Raw genomic sequence first — 19,608 nt, 5'->3', positions numbered from 1 at the left:
CTAGAGAGTTCGTTACAAGGCAGACTCTGGGCAACCAGGTCTGGAATGGGGCCTGAAATCTGGCATTTCTGATGAGATCCCAGGTACTGCTGATATACTGGTGGTCCAGAGAAGCAGTGACCTGGTACACAGGTGTGCCTGTTAGGCAAGGCTCGGGTATGTTTTTCAGAAGGCATATGGCAATCCTTCAGCCTTAGTTCCAGATTCAATACTTTTCCTAAAAACTGGGTTCATAGGGTATTGCCGGATGAACACTGCGGTGTGACCTGAGTTTATTTAGGGTTTTTCCTGAGCCTGGAAATGGAGCTTTGTATCTCTCAGTGCGTGTCACTGGGGCTCGTTTTGTGTGTCCTGCCACCTGCTCACTTGCTGTACGACTTATGCCATTCAGTTTTACAGGAATGCACAGACAGAAACTTGCTGATCAGGTAAATTTAGGAGCTAGCCCCAGAAGGATTATCGACTTCTCTTTCCCTAGCTGTTAGAAGTGTAAAGGGATGCCTGCTCCATGCAGTGCATCCCACCCCATGACGCAGACGGCTTCAGTTCAGTCTGCTCATTTCTCACATCATAAAGGCATTTCAAACAGACGAAGCTGTGCATCATTTGTTGGAGAAAGCAATCAGCAGGAGTACACCACAGATGTTTCCCAAGCAGAATAAATCGGCCTCTGGCCCAGTTAGAATTTTCCCTTTACGGAGAGTTTTAGGTCATCCATTCAGTTCTGTCAACTCCAAAACATGTTTCCCTTCATTTCCTGATGAAGACCTTCTGTCCCTGAGTCTTGGTGAAGCTGGTGAGCAGAGAGTCTTGGCCAAGGGTAAGGAAGGAGTAACCAGTCTTTTCCATAATGCGTTCCCAGAACATTAGTCTCATGAAATGTTATGAGCTCTGTGACAGAAGGGATCCATAGACAAATATATTTGGGGAAAACTAGATTAAATGAAATAAACAACTTTGTTTTCAAAGTATTGGGTTTTCAGGGCCTTTCCTAAGATAATGTGCAGAGTGAATCTTATAAGTGATAAAAATTTTATTTTTACACACTGAAGTTTCTTCCATCTTAAGATGACATTGGTAGTAAGACATAATTAATAGCTTTTTTAAAAAGGGGAAAAAGATTCAGTTAGAAAATTTTTTAATATTGTTTGTAAGAAGCTCTATTTTAGAAATGTTAAAAATGTGAACTTGAAAATTAAGAAAGTACTGGGTTGACCAAAAAATTTGGGTTTTCCCCATGTTACAGAAAAAACCTGACAAACTTTTTGGCCAACCCAGTAATTAGATGGTTGCTAAAGTCTCTTTTCATGGAAGACGTATTAGCATCCCAAGCTATTAACATTCCAAGGAGCACAGTTTAGGAAATACAAGTCTAGATGTTCTTTTGAAAGGATGACATTCATTGTGAGCAGAATCTCTGAATGAAAAAAAAAACACCAGCTGATTTTTTTTGTAAGAAAGGACTGCCAAAAAATGAACAATATAGTGTTCTGTTTATACTTTATAAAAACAAATAATTTATTTGTTCCAAGTAAAACGTTTGTATTATTTGGGGCTTTTGATGGCTGTAAATGAAATATGTTTGAATTTCTAGGTATAACTGGGACTTGCTCTTGCTGAGAGTGGTAATGAAATGTACAGTCAGCTTTAAACTAACAATTGACTGTAATTCACATTAGAAGTGTAATTGCAAAGGTAACATTAGTTTATGAATTGCTAATGAATATTTTCCTGTCTGTGGAGGACATTAGCTTGTTACCCCGTCTCTTATGAGTTTGCCTACCTGGCTAGGCATGGAAACTTGCAGCTTTTAAAAAGCTTATGCCCAGTTCTACTTCTTTCTGAAATGTATTACATTAAAAATGACCATTTAATAGCTCTACAGAAAGCTCGAAATAAGCCCCAGGCTTATTTATTCCATGTAGAGTCTTTGAACTAGTGTAGGCATTTGGATCATTTGATACAAAGCTGACAAAAAGCTGGAAGGAATGCACATTTACATGTTCTTAATTGAGATGTTTGGGTGGATGATGAGTTAGTGTGCTATTTCTGAGAGTAACTTAATTAAAAATTAATAATATCTATTCCAACTCATTTACTTTCACTTTTATGTATTCTGGGCATATTGAAAAGTGGTCTTGCCCTGCAAGGAGCTCTATATTCCTTTAACCAGCCCCTTAGAGCTTCACTTCTGTCTTTTGTCTTTTTTGTTTTTTTTAACCACCCCTGCCCTTGGTCTTTTTCTTACCTGAGTGCTCCAAGGCCATTCTTTCTTCTGACTGTACTCCCTCCTGAGATTGTTGATACTGGAGCTAAGGCTATTCTGCACTATCTGTATATGTTTCACTTACAATATTCATGGTTGCTATTATAGGTGTTCGTCATCTATTTATATTATGATGAGAACACCATCGTTACTGGGAATTAAAAAGTGAGCTCTACATTGCTCACTGTGTTTAGAAACAAATCTATTTGCAGTCTGGAATAGTCATCCATTTTTCCAACTCAAATCTTTGTTCATCATTTTATAACTGTATCCTAGGGGCCTGAGAGAACCATCATATAACTGCAGATGAGGAAAAAAAAAAACCCAACCCAACAGCTTATTTTAGATATTTGGAAACTCATAAAAAGTTAGAGCTGCTTCAGTAACTCTTCATCCTGTTTGTGTGTTAAGCTCTGTGCCCACTTGACTTTATCCTCAAGGATCACCACACGTCAGCAGTTGGGGTCTCAGAACTTGATGAAGTTACTAGATGGATGTTTTGATGGGCAGTGCATGGGGTGGGGTATGTGGTGGGAAGGGTCTGAACCTGAAGTGAGCCCGATAAGTGATATACTTATCTGTTGCAAAATGGTTACCATGATAGTGATGGCTAACACCTGAATGTCCGCATATAATTGCCATTTCTTTTTTGTGGTGAGAATGTTTAAGATCTACTCTCTTAGCAACTTTCAAGTACATAACACAGTATTATTAACTATTATCAGTATTCTATACATTAGACCCCCAGGACTTGTCTTACGGCTGGAGGTTTCTATCCTTTGATCTATATCTCCCTTTCCCCCGATTCCCATCTTCTGGTAAAGTGAAGTGAAAGTGCAAGTCACTCAGTTGTGTCTGACTCTTTGCGACCCCATGGACTATACTATCCATGGAATTCTCCAGGCCAGAACACTGGAGCAGGTAGACATTCCCTTCTCCAGGGGATCTTCCCAACCCAGAGATTGAACCTGGGTCTCCCTGATTGCAGGTGGATTCTTTATCAGTTGAGCCACCAGGGAAGCAACTACCATTCTAATTTGTGTTTTGGTGAGTTCAGTTTTTTAGAATCCACATATAAGTGATATTATAGATATTTGTCTTTCTCTGAGATATTTTACTTAGTGTAATACTTTCATGGTCCATCGATGTTGTTGCAAATGGCAGGATTTCCTTCTTTCTCATGGCTGCATAGTATTCCACTCTGTGTGTGTGTGTGTGTGTGTGTGTGTGTGTGTATGTGTGTGTATGACTTCCCAAGTGGCACTAGTGATAAAGAACCTGCCTGACACTGCAAGAGATGTAAGAGATGCAGATCCCTGGGTTGGAAAGATCCCCTGGAGAAGGGCATGGCAACCCATTTCAGTATTCTTGCCTGAAGAATCCCATGGACAGAGGAGCCTAGTGGGCTACAGTCCATACGGTCGTAGAGTTAGACATGACTGAAGTGACCTACTGTGTATATATGTATCACATTTTTATCCATTAGTCCACAAATGGACACTTAGATTGTTTTCATATTTTGGCTATTTCAAATAATGTGATAAACATGGAATGCAGATACCTCTTGAAATCTTGCTTTCATTTCCTTTGATAATATATCCAGAAGAAGAACTTCTGGATCATATAGTAGTTCTGTTTTCAGTTTTTTGAGGTAACTTCATACCGTTTTTCACAGTGTCTGCACCAGTTTGCATTCCCACCAGGAGCGCAGAAGGGTTCTCTTTTCTCCACATGCTTGTGAACACCTGGGTCTTATCTTTTGGTGACCTGAGTACCAGCTCTGTTACTTCTTGATCTTGTACTCAGGGACCAACTGTGTTCCCTATTTGTGCCTCAATGTCTTCTTTAAAATGGAGATATTCTTCTACCACTCTATGCTGAGTGAAGATCAAATGAGATGAAATACTTCTGTGATGTATGCTGTGCTACTGTCTAATATATCATATCGACATGATATTGATCTCACTATCACTCCTCAAATCCACACTGCACCAGAGGAGTTATATTGTTGATTAATTTCAAAGTCATTTCAAGCCCCTGCATCCTCTAGGTGCTCACACAGAGCTAACTTCTTCCTGTGATTCAAAAGCTCTGACATTGAGTCCTTCTTACTTTTTCTGCTCAAAGTAAGCTGGAATGCATTCTTCAGGCACAGATTTGTGCAGTCACTTTAATTTCCATAAAGATGTAGAGAAGAAGGAATTTTCTAGTTTAACAGCAATAAAGTAGGTTTTCAAAATCTTAGGCTTGTATTAACAGAAATATTGGTGGTGTAATTCCATTTCTAGCAAAAGCAGAGAGAGGTGGTTGGGATTTTTTTTTTATGAAGAAGAATAGCAAAAGTAATGTTATATTGAACTATAGGAATTTAATTACCCCATTCCACAAATGTAGTTTTCAAATAAAGGAGTCAAAAGATTTTCCAGAGCTATTCTTCTGAACAGTGATATAAAAACCCAGAACACATTTAGTAGATGTAAAATGCATTACTGTACATTATGATCCATGGTGAAAGAAAGCATAATAAGAAACGCGACATGAGACTGAACGCATGGTGATTAAAAGTCTCTGCTCCCTTTGTAGAAATATTGTAATTGGCTTAGAATTCTATATATTTGTCACTGTGAGAGTGGGCATTTCTGGAACATTTCTGATGGGTGGATTTCATCCTGGGGAGAAGGCTCCCAGAAAATGGAAATACTATCATTTGAGGGCGGAGGAGGTGTCACGTAAGAACTGCCAGAAGGCTGGGAAGGAATAAATCACCGCGGGGCCCTCATCCTTCTTTAAACAGTCTTAAAGTCTGTCCTTTACAGTGTCCATAAAACATCATGAAAATTGCTAAGAAGGTAAACCCTAAGAATTCTCATCACAAGGAAAAGCACTTTTTTCTTTTTGTTTTTTATTGTGTCTATATGAGATGGGGTCGCAAGGAGTCAGACACGACTGAGCAACTTTCACATACATACATATGTATGAGATGATAGATGAGATGCTAACTAATTTCTTATAGTAATCATTCACAATATATGTAAGTCAAGCCATTTTGCTGTACCCCTTAAATGTATACAGTGAAATATGTTGATTATGTCTCAATAAAACTGGAAAAAAAAAACCATTCCCTCAGCAATGAAGAGAAGGCAGGGTGAATCAGGGACTCCTCTATTGAGAAGTCTTTACAAAAACCTTTGTTTCTCTGTCTTATTATACAGGTGACACATATTCACTGTAGAAAATTTTAAAAAATGGATAAGCAAGGAAAAGAATTTAAAGATCATTTGTAATATCACAGCAGCAATAACCAGTGTTAACAATTTGGTGTATAACTTCCTAGTTTTTCTGAAAAGTTATTTTGCCATGGCAAATAAGAACTTGGTAAAGGGGAGTCCTGGTTTTGGAAAAGGAAGCAGCAAGATGTTGATCCATTTATCAAACACTTGTGCTGTCAGGAGAGACTTTACCTTTTACATCAACAGAAGAAAAAATAAATTGGAAGTACCCTAGAAATATGGAGATTATGATTTTTCACTCAGGTAATTTGCAGAGTGCTTTAGTGAACATCAGATGCAGCTAATGAAAAAAGTTAGCACTTTTTAAAATAAGAAAATTGGTTTTCATATATCTTTTAAACTTCAGTCTTCAAAATTTGCATTATTCTTGTCCCCAAATTAGTGATTGCTACTTTTATCTAACCAATATTCACCCCTCCTACTGTTCTTTTTTTTGATAAGATCATGACCATCTTTACCCAGAGCCCTTAATCTCAGATAATCATACACATAAGGAGGAAATGGAAATCTGGAATGAAATAGAGTGAACGCTCCTATATATGAGGGTTTTTCTTGAGCACTTTAGGGACTTGCTAGCAAGGCAGTATAGTGTAGTAGGTATTCAGACTGCAGGCTTCAAGGTCAAATTATGTGACTTCACATCTGGCTGTATCACTTACTGGTTGGATAACCTTGGATAAATTAGTTAGCCTCTCTGTGCCCTAGTTTCTTCAACATTAAAATGAGAATAGTAATACTATCAAGTCTTGTAGCGCTATTGGGGATTCATAAGATAAGGCATTGTAAAGCTGCTTAGCACAGAGCTAGATATTCAATAAATACCAGCTAGAGTATTTGGTAAATTGCACTCAAATTGCACTAGGTGGTCAAGTCAGTCAAACTCAAGTGCAGGAAAGACCCCTGGAGAGAACTGTGACTCTTCTGGTGATCTTGGTTAGTTCTCTAACTTTCAACTGAACTCAGGTTTTCCCTTCTGAAATGCAGGCTGTGCAGTTTATATTATAAAGGGGTTGTGGATGGAGCGGCATGCTGCTTTGCAATGTAAGGTATTTTAACCATAAATAATAAAGGGAAGGCCTCCTCCAAATGATATCAAACTTCTCCCTGGAGATGGAAGAGGCCTCCTCAGAGTTAATAGCACACCTCCCCTGAGTGAGCATAGAGAAAGGCAAGTTGCAGGAAACATCTGGGGAGAACAAACGAATAAATAGTTTGTGCCAATGAGAGCACATGAAATAATGAATTCCTGACTTAAATTTCTCAAGCAGATTAGGAGCCATGCTGTTCATTGGTACATGCAGCACTCCCTTAATAGCTCAGTTCAGTTCAGTCATTCAGTCGTGTGTGACTCTTTGCGACCCCATGGACTGTAGCAAGCCAGGCTTCCCTGTCCATCACTAACTCCCGGAGTTTCCTCAAACTCATGTCCATCGAGTCGGTGATGCCATCCAACCATCTCATCCTCTGTCATCCCCTTCTCCTCCTGCCCTCAATCTTTCCCAGCATCAGGGTCTTTTCAAATGAGTCAGCTCTTCGCATCAGGTGGCCAAAGTATTGGAGTTTCAGCTTCAGCATCAGTCCTTCCAATGAAAATTCAGGACTGATTTCCTTTAGGATGGACTGATTGGATCTCCTTGCAGCCCAAGGGACTCTCAAGAGTCTTCTCCAACACCACAGTTCAAAAGCATCAATTCTTCGGTGCTCAGTGAGAGTCTAACTCTTACATCCATACATGAACACTGGAAAAACCATAGCTTTGACTAGATGGACCTTTGTTGGCAAAGTAATGTCTCTGATTTTTAATATGCTGTCTAGTTTGGTCATAACTTTTCTTCCAAGGAGCAAGTGTCTTTTAATTTCATGGCTTCAGTCACCATTTGCAGTGATTTTCAAGCCCCCCAAAATAAAGTCTCTCACTGTTTCCATTGTTTGCCCATCTATTTGCCATGAAGTAATGGGACCGGATGCCATGATCTTAGTTTTCTGAATGTTGAGTTTTAAGCCAACCTTTTCACTCTCCTCTTTCACTTTCATCAAGAGGCTCTTTAGTTCTTCTTCGCTTTCTGCCATAAGGGTGGTGTCATCTGCATATCTCAAGTTATTGATATTTCTTCTGGCAATCTTGATTCCAGCTTGTGCTTCTTCCAGCCCAGTGTTTCTCATGATGTACTCTGCATAGAAGTTAAATAAGCAGGGTGACAATATACAGCCTTGATGTACTCCTTTCCCAATTTGGAACCAGTCTGTTGTTCCATGTCCAGTTCTAACTGTTGCTTCTTGACCTGCATACAGATTTCTCAGGAGGCAGGTCAGGTGGTCTGGTAGCCCCATCTCTTTCAGAATTTTCCACAGTTTGTTGTGATCCACACAGTCAAAGGCTTTGGCATAGTCAATAAAGCAGAAGTAGATGTTTTTCTGGAACTCTCTTGCTTTTTCGATGATCCAGCAGATGATGGCAATTTGATCTCTGGATCCTCTGCTTTTACTAAATTAAGCTTGAACATCTGGAAGTTCACAGTTCATGTATTGCTGAAGCCTGGCTTAGAGAATTTTGAGCATTACTTTACTAGCATGTGAGATGAGTGCAATTGTGCGGTAGTTTGAGCATTCTTTGGCATTGCCTTTCTTAGGGATTGGAATGAAAACTGACCTTTTCCAGTCCTGTGGCCACTGCTGAGTTTTCCAAATTCACTGGCATATTGGGTGCAGCACTTTCATAGCATCATCTTTTAGGATTTGAAATAGTTCAACTGGAATTCCGTCACCTCTACTAGCTTTGTTTGTAGTGATGTTTCCTAAGGCTCACTGGCTCTAGGTGAGTGATCACACCATTGTGGTTATCTGGGTCATGAAGATCTTTTTTGTATAGTTCTTCCGTATATTCTTGCCACCTCTTCTTAATATCTTCTGCTTCTGTTAGGTCCATATAGTTTCTGCCCATCTTTGCATGAAATATTCCCTTGGTATCTCTAATTTTCTTGAAGAGATCTCTAGTCTTTCCCATTCTGTTGTTTTCCTCTATTTCTTTGCATTGATCACTGAGGAAGGCTTTCTTATCTCTCCTTGCTATTCTTTGGAACTCTGCATTCAAATGGGTATACCTTTCCTTTTCTCCTTTGCCTTTCACGTCTTTTCTTTTCTCAGCTATTTGTAAGACCTCCTCGGACAACCATTTTGCCTTGTTGCATTTCTTTTTCTTGGGGGTGATCTTGATCATTGCCTCCTGTACAATGTCACGAACTTCTGGCCATAGTTCTTCAGGCACTCTATCAGATCTAATCCCTTGAATCTATTTGTCACTTTCACTGTAAGGGATTTGATTTACCTGAATGGTCTAGTGGTTTTTCCCACTTTCATCAATTTCAGTCTGAATTTGGCAATAAGGAGTTCACGGTCTGAGCCATAGTCTGCTCCTTGTCTTGTTTTTGGTGACTGTATAGAGCTTCTCCATCTTTCGGTATTGACCATCTGGTGATGTCCACGTGTAGAACCTTTTCTTGTGTTGTTGGAAGAGGATGTTTGCTATGTCCAGTGTGTTTCCTTGGCAAAATTTTGTTAGCCTTTGCCTTGCTTCATTCTGTACTCCAAGGCCAAATTTGCCTGTTACTCTAGGTGTTTCTTGACTTCCTACTTTTGCATTCCAGTCCCCTATAATGAAAAGGACATCTTTTTTGGGTATTAGTTCTAGAAGGTCTTGTAGGTCTTTATGGAACCGTTCAACTTCAGGTTCTTCAGCATTACTGGTCAGGGCATAGACGTGGATTACTGTGATATTGAATGGTTTGCCTTGGAAATGAACAGAGATCATTCTGTCATGTTTGAGATTGCATCCAATTTATTGCTTTCTTAATAACTCAAGAAAGCAATAAATTTGAGGTTTCTAATCTTGACTGCTCCCTCCTTGAGTTCAAGTTCCTGAGAATTTAAGCCAGGTGTTTTCAGTTTGGCTGTAAGATGGCTGTATTAACATAAAAGTATGCCAGGAAGCCTTTGGAAGAATTCTAAAAGGTGTTTGCTCTAGTTTTGATGCATTTTGGATGTGTCTCCATACTTACACACAGAGAGCCTATGTTAGTGTCTAACTAGCAAGACTCATTCGGAGAAGGCAATGGCAACCCACTCCAGTACTCTTGCCTGGAGAATGCCATGGATGGAGGAGCCTGGTAGGCTGCAGTCCATGGGGTCGCTACTAGTTGGACGCGACTGAGCGACTTCACTTTCACTTTTCACTTTCACTCAATGGAGAAGGAAATGGCAACCCACTCCAGCGTTGTGCCTGGAGAATCCCAGGGACGGCAGAGCCGGGTGGGCTGCCGTCTATGGGGTCGCAGAGTCGGACACGACTGAAGTGACTTAGCAGCAGCAGCAGCAGCAGGACTCATTAGAAAAGAGCCTGATGCTGGGAAAGACTGAAGACAGGAGGAGAAGGGGATGACAGAGGATGAGATGGTTGGATGGCATCACTGACTCAATGGACAGGAGTTTGAGCAAGCTCCGGGAGATGGTGAAGGACAGGGAGGCCTGGTGTGCTGCAGTCTTGGGTTGCGGAGTCGGACACGACTGAGCGACTGAACAACAAAAAAGCAAGGCTTTAAAATTCTCTGTAATAAAACCAGGGGAGATACCTTTAAATGACATACTTTAGACATGTTTAAATGTTTAGCTCTCACAAACATTTTTTGGGGGCTGTTCACCTTTTCCTCTCTCAACTCTAAGAAGAGTTCCTCCAAGATAAAAGTCAAGGCTGTAACTGGCTAGAAAAGGGGCACTGGACTCTGCTTCTTTGCACAGATGTTTAGCAAAGGGATGACCTTGCTGCATTCCTACTACATATCTTTTCCATAGCTCTGATAGAATCAACTGGGCCCATTCACATACTCATTCAGTGAATGAGCATCTACTACATGTCAAGCATCAGTAATTAAACTGTAAAACAGCAGCCACGGCCCTGTTTCTTGGGGCCTTACAGTCTACTGAGGGATACAGATAAAGATTTGAATATAACAAGGGCAAAGATAGGGAAAGGATGGTGCTTGGATCAGGTTTGGGAAGGGGAATGGATGATCAGAAGTGGTTTTCTGAGGAAGACTTTCTTAGCAGTCTAATTGTTATTTTTTAATTTGCTGTGATATATGCTTAGACAGAATAGATGTTAACACTTCAAGGAACTTTTGCTTCTCAACAGGCTATCTTCATATTGCAGAGCTCCTTAGACTGGGTTTCAGGAACTGTTGACCTGTAGTTAAATCTGCTGTCACCTATCCAGAGGGGAATCAGAGTCCTGTAGAATCAGAATCTGTAGAATCAGAGTCCTGGGACAAGGGAGGAGTCAATGTGAATATGACTATGGTCTTAATAACCTCAGAGCAGGGAGCCTTCACCTAAACTTAAACTCTTCATTGATTTAGCGTTTGACGTGTATTTATTCATTTGAGTCTCAGTAGCACTTTGAGACAGATGGGAGTCATATTACCTGCTAGCACACTTCCTGGTATTCACATGTTGCTATAGACACAACTGGTGCCCAATCACAATTTCCCAAGGAAAGGAGTCCCCATTTGTAAATGAGACTGGGACAAGGGAAATGGCTCGTCCAAGATCATACATTCCAGTAATGGCGGAGGCTGAGCTTCCTGTGTCCTGATCTGGTGCACCAGCCCACTTCTCAGGAGTTTAGGATGTCAAGGCAAGGTGTGACCGGCTGAGACAGCAGACACATGTGCCTGGTGTCCCGGAGGCGAGTTATCGGTACAGAAGGGGGATTCGGGCTCTTTAAATCATGCTCCTCTCTGACGGGGTTACAAGTCAGAGTCTTCTGGTTAATGTCAATGGGAAAAAATATAGTCTACACCTTGATGAAGCTTTAAAAAATTCCCTGCGTTTCCACTTCAGAGGCTATCACATGGACATCCAGATTGCCAGCTGCTCTTGAAGAGACCAGTGCCTCTGGCTGTCAGACTGTCTTTAACCAAGGACACACGTGGCCATACCTGAGTTGCTGTCCCCATTAGATGGGGTACATGATCCTGAGTTGAGAAATGAAATTTCATTTCCAGTCACCTGCCTGTCCATCCTTTACTGGTCAGGGGAATGGAGAGAGAAGAGAAAGATTGATATTCTAGGCAGCAGCAAACATGCCAGTTCTCTTGGTAGCCAGAGCCAAAGGATAAGTTTGGTTCAATAGCTTGTCATGAGGCACCAAAGTATTTCAGGGCACGCTTTCTTTACTCTCTCATGAATTCTCATTCAGTTCAGTTCAGTCGCTCAGTTGTGTCCGACTCTTTGCAACCCCATGAATCACAGCACGCCAGGCCTCCCTGTCCATCACCAACTCCCGGAGTTCACCCAAACTCATGTGCATTGAGTCGGTGATGCCATCCAGCCATCTCATCCTCTGTTGTCCCCTTCTCCTCCTGCCCCCAATCCCTCCCAGCATCAGGGTCTTTTCCAATGAGTCAACTCTTCTCATGAGGTGGCCAAAATATTGAAGTTTCAGCCTCAGCATCAGTCCTTCCAATGAACACCCAGGACTGATCCCCTTTAGAATGGACTGGTTGGACCCCCTTGCAGTCCAGGGACCCTCAAGAGTCTTCTCCAACACCACAGTTCAAAAGCATCAATTCTTTGGCACTTAGCTTTCTTCACAGTCCAACTCTTACATCCATACATAACCACTGGAAAAACCATAGCCTTGACTAGATGGACCTTTGTTGGCAAAGTAATATCTGTGCTTTTGAATGTTCTATCTAGGTCGGTCATAACTTTCCTTCCAAGGAGTAAGCGTCTTTTAATTTCTTGGCTACAGTCACCATCTGCAGTGATTTTGGAGCCCCCCCAAAAATAAAGTCTGACACTGTTTCCCCATCTATTTGCCATGAAGTGATGGGACCAGATGCCATGATCTTCGTTTTCTGAATGTTGAGCTTTAAGCCAACTTTTTCACTCTCCACTTTCACTTTAATCAAGAGGCTTTTTAGTTCCTTTTCACTTTCTGCCATAAGGGTGGTGTCATCTGCATATCTGAGGTTATTGATATTTCTCCCAGCAATCTTGATTCCAGCTTGTGCTTCTTCCAGCCCAGCGTTTCTCATGATGTACTCTGCATAGAAGTTAAATAAGCAGGGTGACAATATACAGCCTTGATGTACTCCTTTTCCTATTTGGAACCAGTCTGTTGTTCCATGTCCAGTTCTAACTGTTGCTTCTGACCTACATACAGGTTTCTCAAGAGGCAGGTCAGGTGGTCTGGTATTCCCATCTCGTTCAGAATTTTCCACAGTTTATTGTGATCCACACAGTCAAAGACTTTGGCATAGTCAATAAAGCAGAAGTAGATGTTTTTCTGGAACTCTTGTGCTTTTTCGATGATCCTTTAGCAAATCTATTTTGTGCCCATCAAATAACGCATCTGTAGCCAGTGTAAATAGATTGCTGTAGTTTAAAGTGATACAATATAGTATATGGTTTGGGGCTTTGTAATATCATTTTTTAACATAAAAATGATATATTTTATTTCCAACACAGCCTGTCTTGTCGTAGTCTCGGCTCTCCCGAGCTTAGCTGTAGTGCTGTTGTTCCTTGGCAAGACTCAAAAGCCTGGGCTTCCTGACATGGTCGGTTTCTAGTGTGTGCTCCTACTGGCTCCTGAAATGTCTGTGACGCGCTCCTTGACTGACGCGAGACCCAGTGCAAGCCAGGCCAGGATATCTGTAGGCAAGCTGGACGGGCATCCATCTTTCCAGGAACCCACCAAACTTGACTGTCACAAAGGTGACATAAACGTCATCTCTAGGGCCTGCAGTCACCAAGGACAGAGGTGAACAGTGTGGTATAGTACAAACAACATGGGCAGCGGGGATCAGGCACAACTAATTCCAACCCAGTTCTGTCACCCCTGAACTTGCCCAGGTAACTCCACCTGTTTTCCCATGTGTAAAGTGGGGGGATTTAGCTCTGGTTGTTGTTGAGTTCCGTCACTCAGTCGTGCCCAACTCTGTGACCCCACAGATGGACTGCAGTATGCCAGGCTTCCCTGTCCTTCACCATCCCCCAGAGTTTGCTCAAACTCGTGTCTGTTGAGTTGATGATGCCATCCCACCATCTCATCCTCTGTGGTCCCCTTCTCCTCCTGCCCTCAATCTTTCCCAGCATCAGGGTCTTTTCCAGTGAGACAGCTCTTTGCATCAGGTGGCCAAAGTGTCGGAACTTCAGTTTCAGCATCTGTCCTTCCAGTGAGTTAGCAGTGGTACATAGTAAGAGTTCAGTAAATGTTATTCATTTATTTTTCTGCATTTTACAGACAAGAAACCTAAGACTCAGAGAGGCTACATAACTTTCCTAAAGTCAAGGAAATGGCAGAGCCTGCCTTTGAACTTGGCCTTCCGCTCCAAAGTTGAACCCTCAGACCACCCTGTCATGTTACTGTCACATTGCCCACCTCTGCGGGTTGTGGTGAGCACCGTGTGATGCGTTTAGTATGGTGGTAGGGTGTGGGCCACGAGGGTGGCAGTGATTGTTATTAGAGGGAGGGGAGCTCACCTAAGCTGACATTCTACTTAGAGGTTCAGTTACCTATAGACCTTCATTGTGGCAGGGACCCCAATTCCTAGGTAAATCTTTTCAACCCCATTTGCACATAGAGATGGTTAGTGTCGACTCTGAGTGTGAGAGATGATGATGATCGTGGTGTTGGTTAGTGCCTGGAAAAGAAACATGACTTCATTAATAAAAACTTAATATAGAGGACAGCTCAGTGCAACGGGGCGGTGAAAATGGCTGTCTCCACTCAATGTACTTTTCTCTTCAGTTTTCAGACACATAATCATTTCCCAAGATCCTTGGCCTTGCCTGGAAAGAAATAGGTGAGAAAATGCCAGCTCTCTAGTCCTGATGTCTGGGAGGGTGTTGCTTTTCATAACACAGGGATAAAAATAAAATGACCCTTTAAAGGTGGTGGCGACTACCCTCAGGTTACTTGGAGGCAGTAAAAAGCTTATTCTTCCTACAAGCATCTGAGAGCCTATCTTAGAATCGCCACATCTTAGGAGAATGTGTGATCTGAAGCAGAACATTCTAGGGCATGCAGAAGGATGTATGGCTGAAAATGTGCTCATCAGTTTTCTTCTCCTTCAAGGAGCTCAGAATTGCTTAGGTTATAAAAGTCAGTTCTTGGGCACTTCCAAACCTATAGCTTTTGCTTAAGTAGGTCTTCTGTGCACAGTAGATTAAGCACATAATGTAAATGGAGTGTTGATCCTACACCTGGTATGAAATGGTGGGTGTGTGGGTGTTTGTGTCCTCAGAGTGAAGTTTAGCCATTTCAAGGTAGCTAATTATATAGTAGCACTTCCCAGGTGGCTCAGTGGTGAAGAATATGCCTGCCAGTGCAGGAGACATAAGAGACGCTAGTTCGATCCCTGGGTCAAGAAGATCCCCTGGAGAAGGAAATGACAACCCACTCTAGTATTCTTGCCTGGGAAATCCCATGGACAGAGAAGCCTAGCAGGCTATGGTCCGTGGGGTCACAAAGAGTCGGACATGAGTGAGCCACTGAGCATGAACTCACAGTTATACAGTAAGTTCAAAAAAGGGTCATTTGGAAAAAAGATGTAATTGCCCTAAAAGAAGAGAGCCAAACTCTGTGGATCACTTTGTTTTGGAGATGGTTCACTGAGGCTCATGCAGTAATCTAGAGTCCAAGCAGTAATACTGAATGTAAGACCAGCTTTTCATTTGTGAACCCAAAGACCTGAAGGTTCAGAAGACACTAAAAAGAAGCCTATTTGTATTCCTCACGCCCTTGTCAAAGTGAAAGTGAAGTTGCTCAGTCGTGCCTGACTCTTTGCAACCCCATGGATAGTAGCCTGCACCAAGCTCCTCCATCCATGGGATTTTCAAGGCAAGAGTACTGGAGTGGGTTGCCATTTCTTTCTCCAGGGAATCTTCCCAACCTAGGGAACGAGCCCAGGTCTCTAACACTGTAGACAGATGCTTTACCGTCTGAGCCACCAGGGAAGTCCGACCTTTTCAAAGTGCTACAGAATTTTGTAAAACAGATCAGATGGATGATCATCTCACAAATTCATCTCCAGAAGAAAACAGTGTTTGTCTGATCTCATGTGTTATCAGCTGGTCAGTGAAGGTGCAGGCAGGGGTGCTGATAGAAGTTGCTCATGGGTGCTCAGGGCACTTCAGGGGCTGGATTGAGCACAGACCCCTTCATACTCTGACCAAGCAGTTAGTGTTTTTCTTGGCTTCCTTCCAGTTGGCTGCTGCTACTGCTGCTAAGTCACTTCAGTCGTGTCCGACTCTGTGTGACCCAGCTGACGGCAGCCCACCAGGCTCCCCCGTCCCTGGGATTCTCCAGGCAAGAACACTGGAGTGGGTTGCCATTTCCTTCTCCAATGCATGAAAGTGAAAAGTGAAAGCGAAGTCACTCAGTCGTGTCCGACTCTTTGCGACCCCATGGACTGCAGCCTACCAGGCTTCTCTGTCCATGGAATTTTCCAGGCAAGAGTACTGGAGTGGGGTGCCATCATCTTCTCCATTCCAGTTGGCTACAGTCTTAGAAACAGCAAACTGAAAAGCTTTCCTCTCAGATGTTAGAATCAGTGAATTTTCAGAATTGTTCCTAGTCATGACAGAGGCCAGAAGCCACATAGCTACAGGACTGTTCAGCTTCCAGAAGGAGACACCTGCCAATCAGCCTGCATGCTGGGTCCCGAAGGCCCCCTCCTTCCTCACTGGCTCAGAGGACCCTCGGCTTTTGGTGAATGAGGTGTAGTGAGAGGTCAAGGGACCGATGCATTTCTGAAGGTATAGGTTAAAAATGATTCGATGGCTACAGTCATGGGATTTTCATCTTTTCAAAGAGTCTGTAATGTTGGAAAGGGTGCTGAGGGGAGTCCTTACTGATCTGGGAGATTGGTGGACCCTGTTGGCTTAGCCTGCTGGGAAATTCTTCTCCATTCACTGTTTCCTCCCTGCCTTCAGTATTTGCCAGGTACCCGCTACATGTCAGGTCGGGGGCAGGAGACCAGCCATGACACAGCAGCAATGGCAAACACAAGGCAGACTAGCCTTGACCCGAGTCTGGAGGAGGGAGCGGCAGGAAGACTGGAAGTTTCTGTCTGGCTCTGTAAGCGCATCTTCTTCGGGCAGACCAGCAGGAAGTAGGCAGAGGGGCTGAGCATGACGAGAGCATCCCTGGCAGAGGGAGGGCGGTCTTCTAAGGCTTAGGTGGGAAGCTGGAAAGAGCACATCCATCCACACAGCTGCAAACAGTTTTGGGGGCCTGGAGTGGTAGCAGGGTGGGTGGCAAGGAGGGAGGGCAGGCTGCAGATGAGGCTGCAGGGGCAGGGGCCCTAAGTCCTTGAGGGTCTTTTCTTCTGTCTTTATTTGTTTTGGGCTGTGCTGGATCTTCTTGCTGACTGGGCTTTCTCTGGTAGTGGCGTGTGGACTGCTCATTGTGGTGGCTTCTCCTATTGCAGAGCGTGGGTTCTGGGGCGCTCAGACTTCGGTAGTTGCAGCTCGAGGGCCCGGTGGTTGAGGTTGGTGGGCTCTGGGGCCTGGATGGTGTGCTTGTGGCACAGGCGTGGGCTTAGTTGCCCCAAGGCATGTGGGATCTTAGTTTCCGGACCAGGATTGAACCCGTGTCCCCTGCATTGACGGTGGATTCTTAACCACTGGACCACCAGGGAAGTCCCAAGGGTCTTTTATGCCATATGAAGTATGACCTGTAGGCTAGGCTGGCAGGGACAGTGCTGATTTGTAACTGGGTCACCACATGGCCCTTGTGACCTGATATTGAGCCCTGGGGGTGGAGCCTGTGGAGTGGATTCTGTTGGAGTTTAGGTGTGGACCAATGGCTCAGATGGCCCAGATGTTGGGTAAATGCTTCTCACTCCTGTTAGTCCATGAGCAGGAGGCAGGGGATGAGAGATTTATTTTTTTCTCTTTCTAATTAAAAAATACCATTAAAGCCTGATATAAAAACTTGTAAGTGTAAAATGATACCAAGTCAGGTGGTATTTGAAGTTGAAAATGCTCTCAGATAAGCTGAACAAGGGGCCCTAAAACTGAAACGGTCAGAGGGCACATAAACAAACCATCCATTTGTTCTTATAAGCAACCCAAAAGATAGAGGCAAGGGTAGTTAAACAGACAGAAAAATCTTGCCGAAAACAGTGCTGCTTGAAAATCGCCTGTGTCGATGTAGTTTTCAATAAAAGTTGTTTTCTGCTGATGTTTTTTGAATCCTCCCTATGGATGTACCTAGAGTTGACTCATTGGAGAAGGCTCTGATGCTGGGAGGGATTGGGGGCAAGAGGAGAAGGGGACGACAGAGGATGAGATGGCTAGATGGCATCACTGACTTGATGGACGTGAGTTTGAGTGAACTCCAGGAGTTGGTGATGGACAGGGAGGCCTGGCGTGCTGTGATTCATGGGGTCGCAAAGAGTCGGACATGACTGAGCGACTGATCTGATATGATCTGATGGATGTGCCTGTTATATTTGATGATCAGTTTTCCACAAGGTTTGCCATGATGTTTCCTCAGAGGGTAGGTTTTTACATTCTAATTCATTCTGTGGCCGTTCTTAACCTAAGACAGGGTATGCTGGTTTCACAATTCAGGGTCACTGTTTTCTAGCTGACAAGACGATACTCAAATCCCAACCTTCCTCTTTTTCTCAGCTTATTTTTGTCTGTCTTGGTTTGAGGAGAACCACTGGCAAAAGAGGCAGTCTCTACTACTCCAGTGGAGCCTGTGAGCCGATCCTTTCCATAATCTGATTTACCTTTAACTTCCTATTATTCACATTTCGGGTTCCCAAATATTACCCACCCCCAGGTCCTTGATGTTAGTTGCTCTTCCAGCAGCTTCCTCTTTTCCTGAAGCTCATCTGAGATCCCATTTATCCTTTAAAGTCCGGCAGAAGCTTCATGTTCCTCGTCTTCTGAGACAGATAAGCCACGCTGCAGTTTCAAGACAGGAATTTGTGATGGCATTAAAACAGCAGAACTTTATTATTATTGTTGTTGCTTTTATTATATGTCTTGTCTACCTGTTTGTGTTGTACCTTTCTCAAGACCATATCTTTAACTACTTTTGTAATCTCGAGTAGAGCTGGACCCAGTAGAACTGGGCAAATATAAATTAAAACAATGTATTAAGTTGTGCTCTGCTATAGTGGTTTTCATTTAGGGGCTTGTGGTAAAATATGAGTGTGGAGATCTAAGTATGGTTATAATCCTGCAGTCATCTGGATGATGATGCTAGAATCTAGACAGCAGCTGGCCCCCAAATCTGTGAACACAGGGCGGAAGACTTTTGGCCAAAACCCTCTTTTTACCAACGGGAGGCTTCGAAATGGGGTGTGGATGGCCTGTGGTTACAGAGTGGCTGTAGCCTGGGACTGCAAAAGACCAGTGTCTTCCAGCTCAAAGTGTCTAGCATTTCTTACACTTTTGTTTCACACAGGAGTAGCCCAGGGTCAGCTAATGAAAACTGCAAACCACCACTTCCCCCACTTTCTGCTTTTCTGAAGCTCAGTTCCAGAGATTGTGCCCAGCCAGGAACACTTGCTCTGCAAACAAAGCCCGGGGGTAATAATCATTGCACCCTAGTGTGATTTGACTTTATATGTGACTCTTGGAGTGTTGACAGTTTAAGTGGTCAAAGAAAGTGCAATAAAAATGGATGTCTGGGGAGTTTTCTACCTGTGACATTTGACTGATGACCTGTATGGCTTAAGCAGGGCAGCCCCCACTTTCGCTTTTGTTCCCCCATGTGGATTTGTATTACCTTCATATGTCCATCTCAAAGCTTCCCCCTTATCTATCAAACCTCATTCCTGTCCCAATCCTATTATTATTTGCAATTTATTCAAGATTAAGGGAATTTTGGCTATAGGTGTGAAGGTACTTGCTGCTTGTAGACTGAAATTCAATGTGGCTAAAATCCAAACTCTAGTAGCTGGCAACAAGTGGTAGAGGAGTGACTGGGACCTGGATCCTCTTCACTTTTTCAGCAGTTTTTCAAGTGTCTTC

The 19,608-nt window shown here is 43.0% G+C and overlaps 1 protein-coding gene across 2 annotated transcripts in view; it reads left to right on the top strand.

Moving 5' to 3' along the window:
• TPH2 (tryptophan hydroxylase 2) overlaps positions 1–19,608 on the top strand; it is a 102,616-nt gene that overhangs the window by 63,526 nt on the left and 19,482 nt on the right. Inside the window, exon 9 of one of the 2 annotated variants that reach the window (XR_008716563.1) lies at positions 14,363–14,417. The exons of the other annotated variant lie outside the window; for it this stretch is intronic. The gene's annotated coding sequence lies outside the window, so the exon portion shown is untranslated. The remainder of the gene's footprint in view (positions 1–14,362; positions 14,418–19,608) is intronic. 2 annotated transcript variants of the gene reach the window in all.

This window comes from Bubalus kerabau, chromosome 1, assembly GCF_029407905.1.
Source record: "Bubalus kerabau isolate K-KA32 ecotype Philippines breed swamp buffalo chromosome 1, PCC_UOA_SB_1v2, whole genome shotgun sequence".
In the NCBI taxonomy this organism is placed as follows: domain Eukaryota; kingdom Metazoa; phylum Chordata; class Mammalia; order Artiodactyla; family Bovidae; genus Bubalus; species Bubalus kerabau.
The sequence above is the reverse complement of the archived record's forward strand: the minus strand, read 5'-3'. Positions and strand labels throughout refer to the sequence as shown.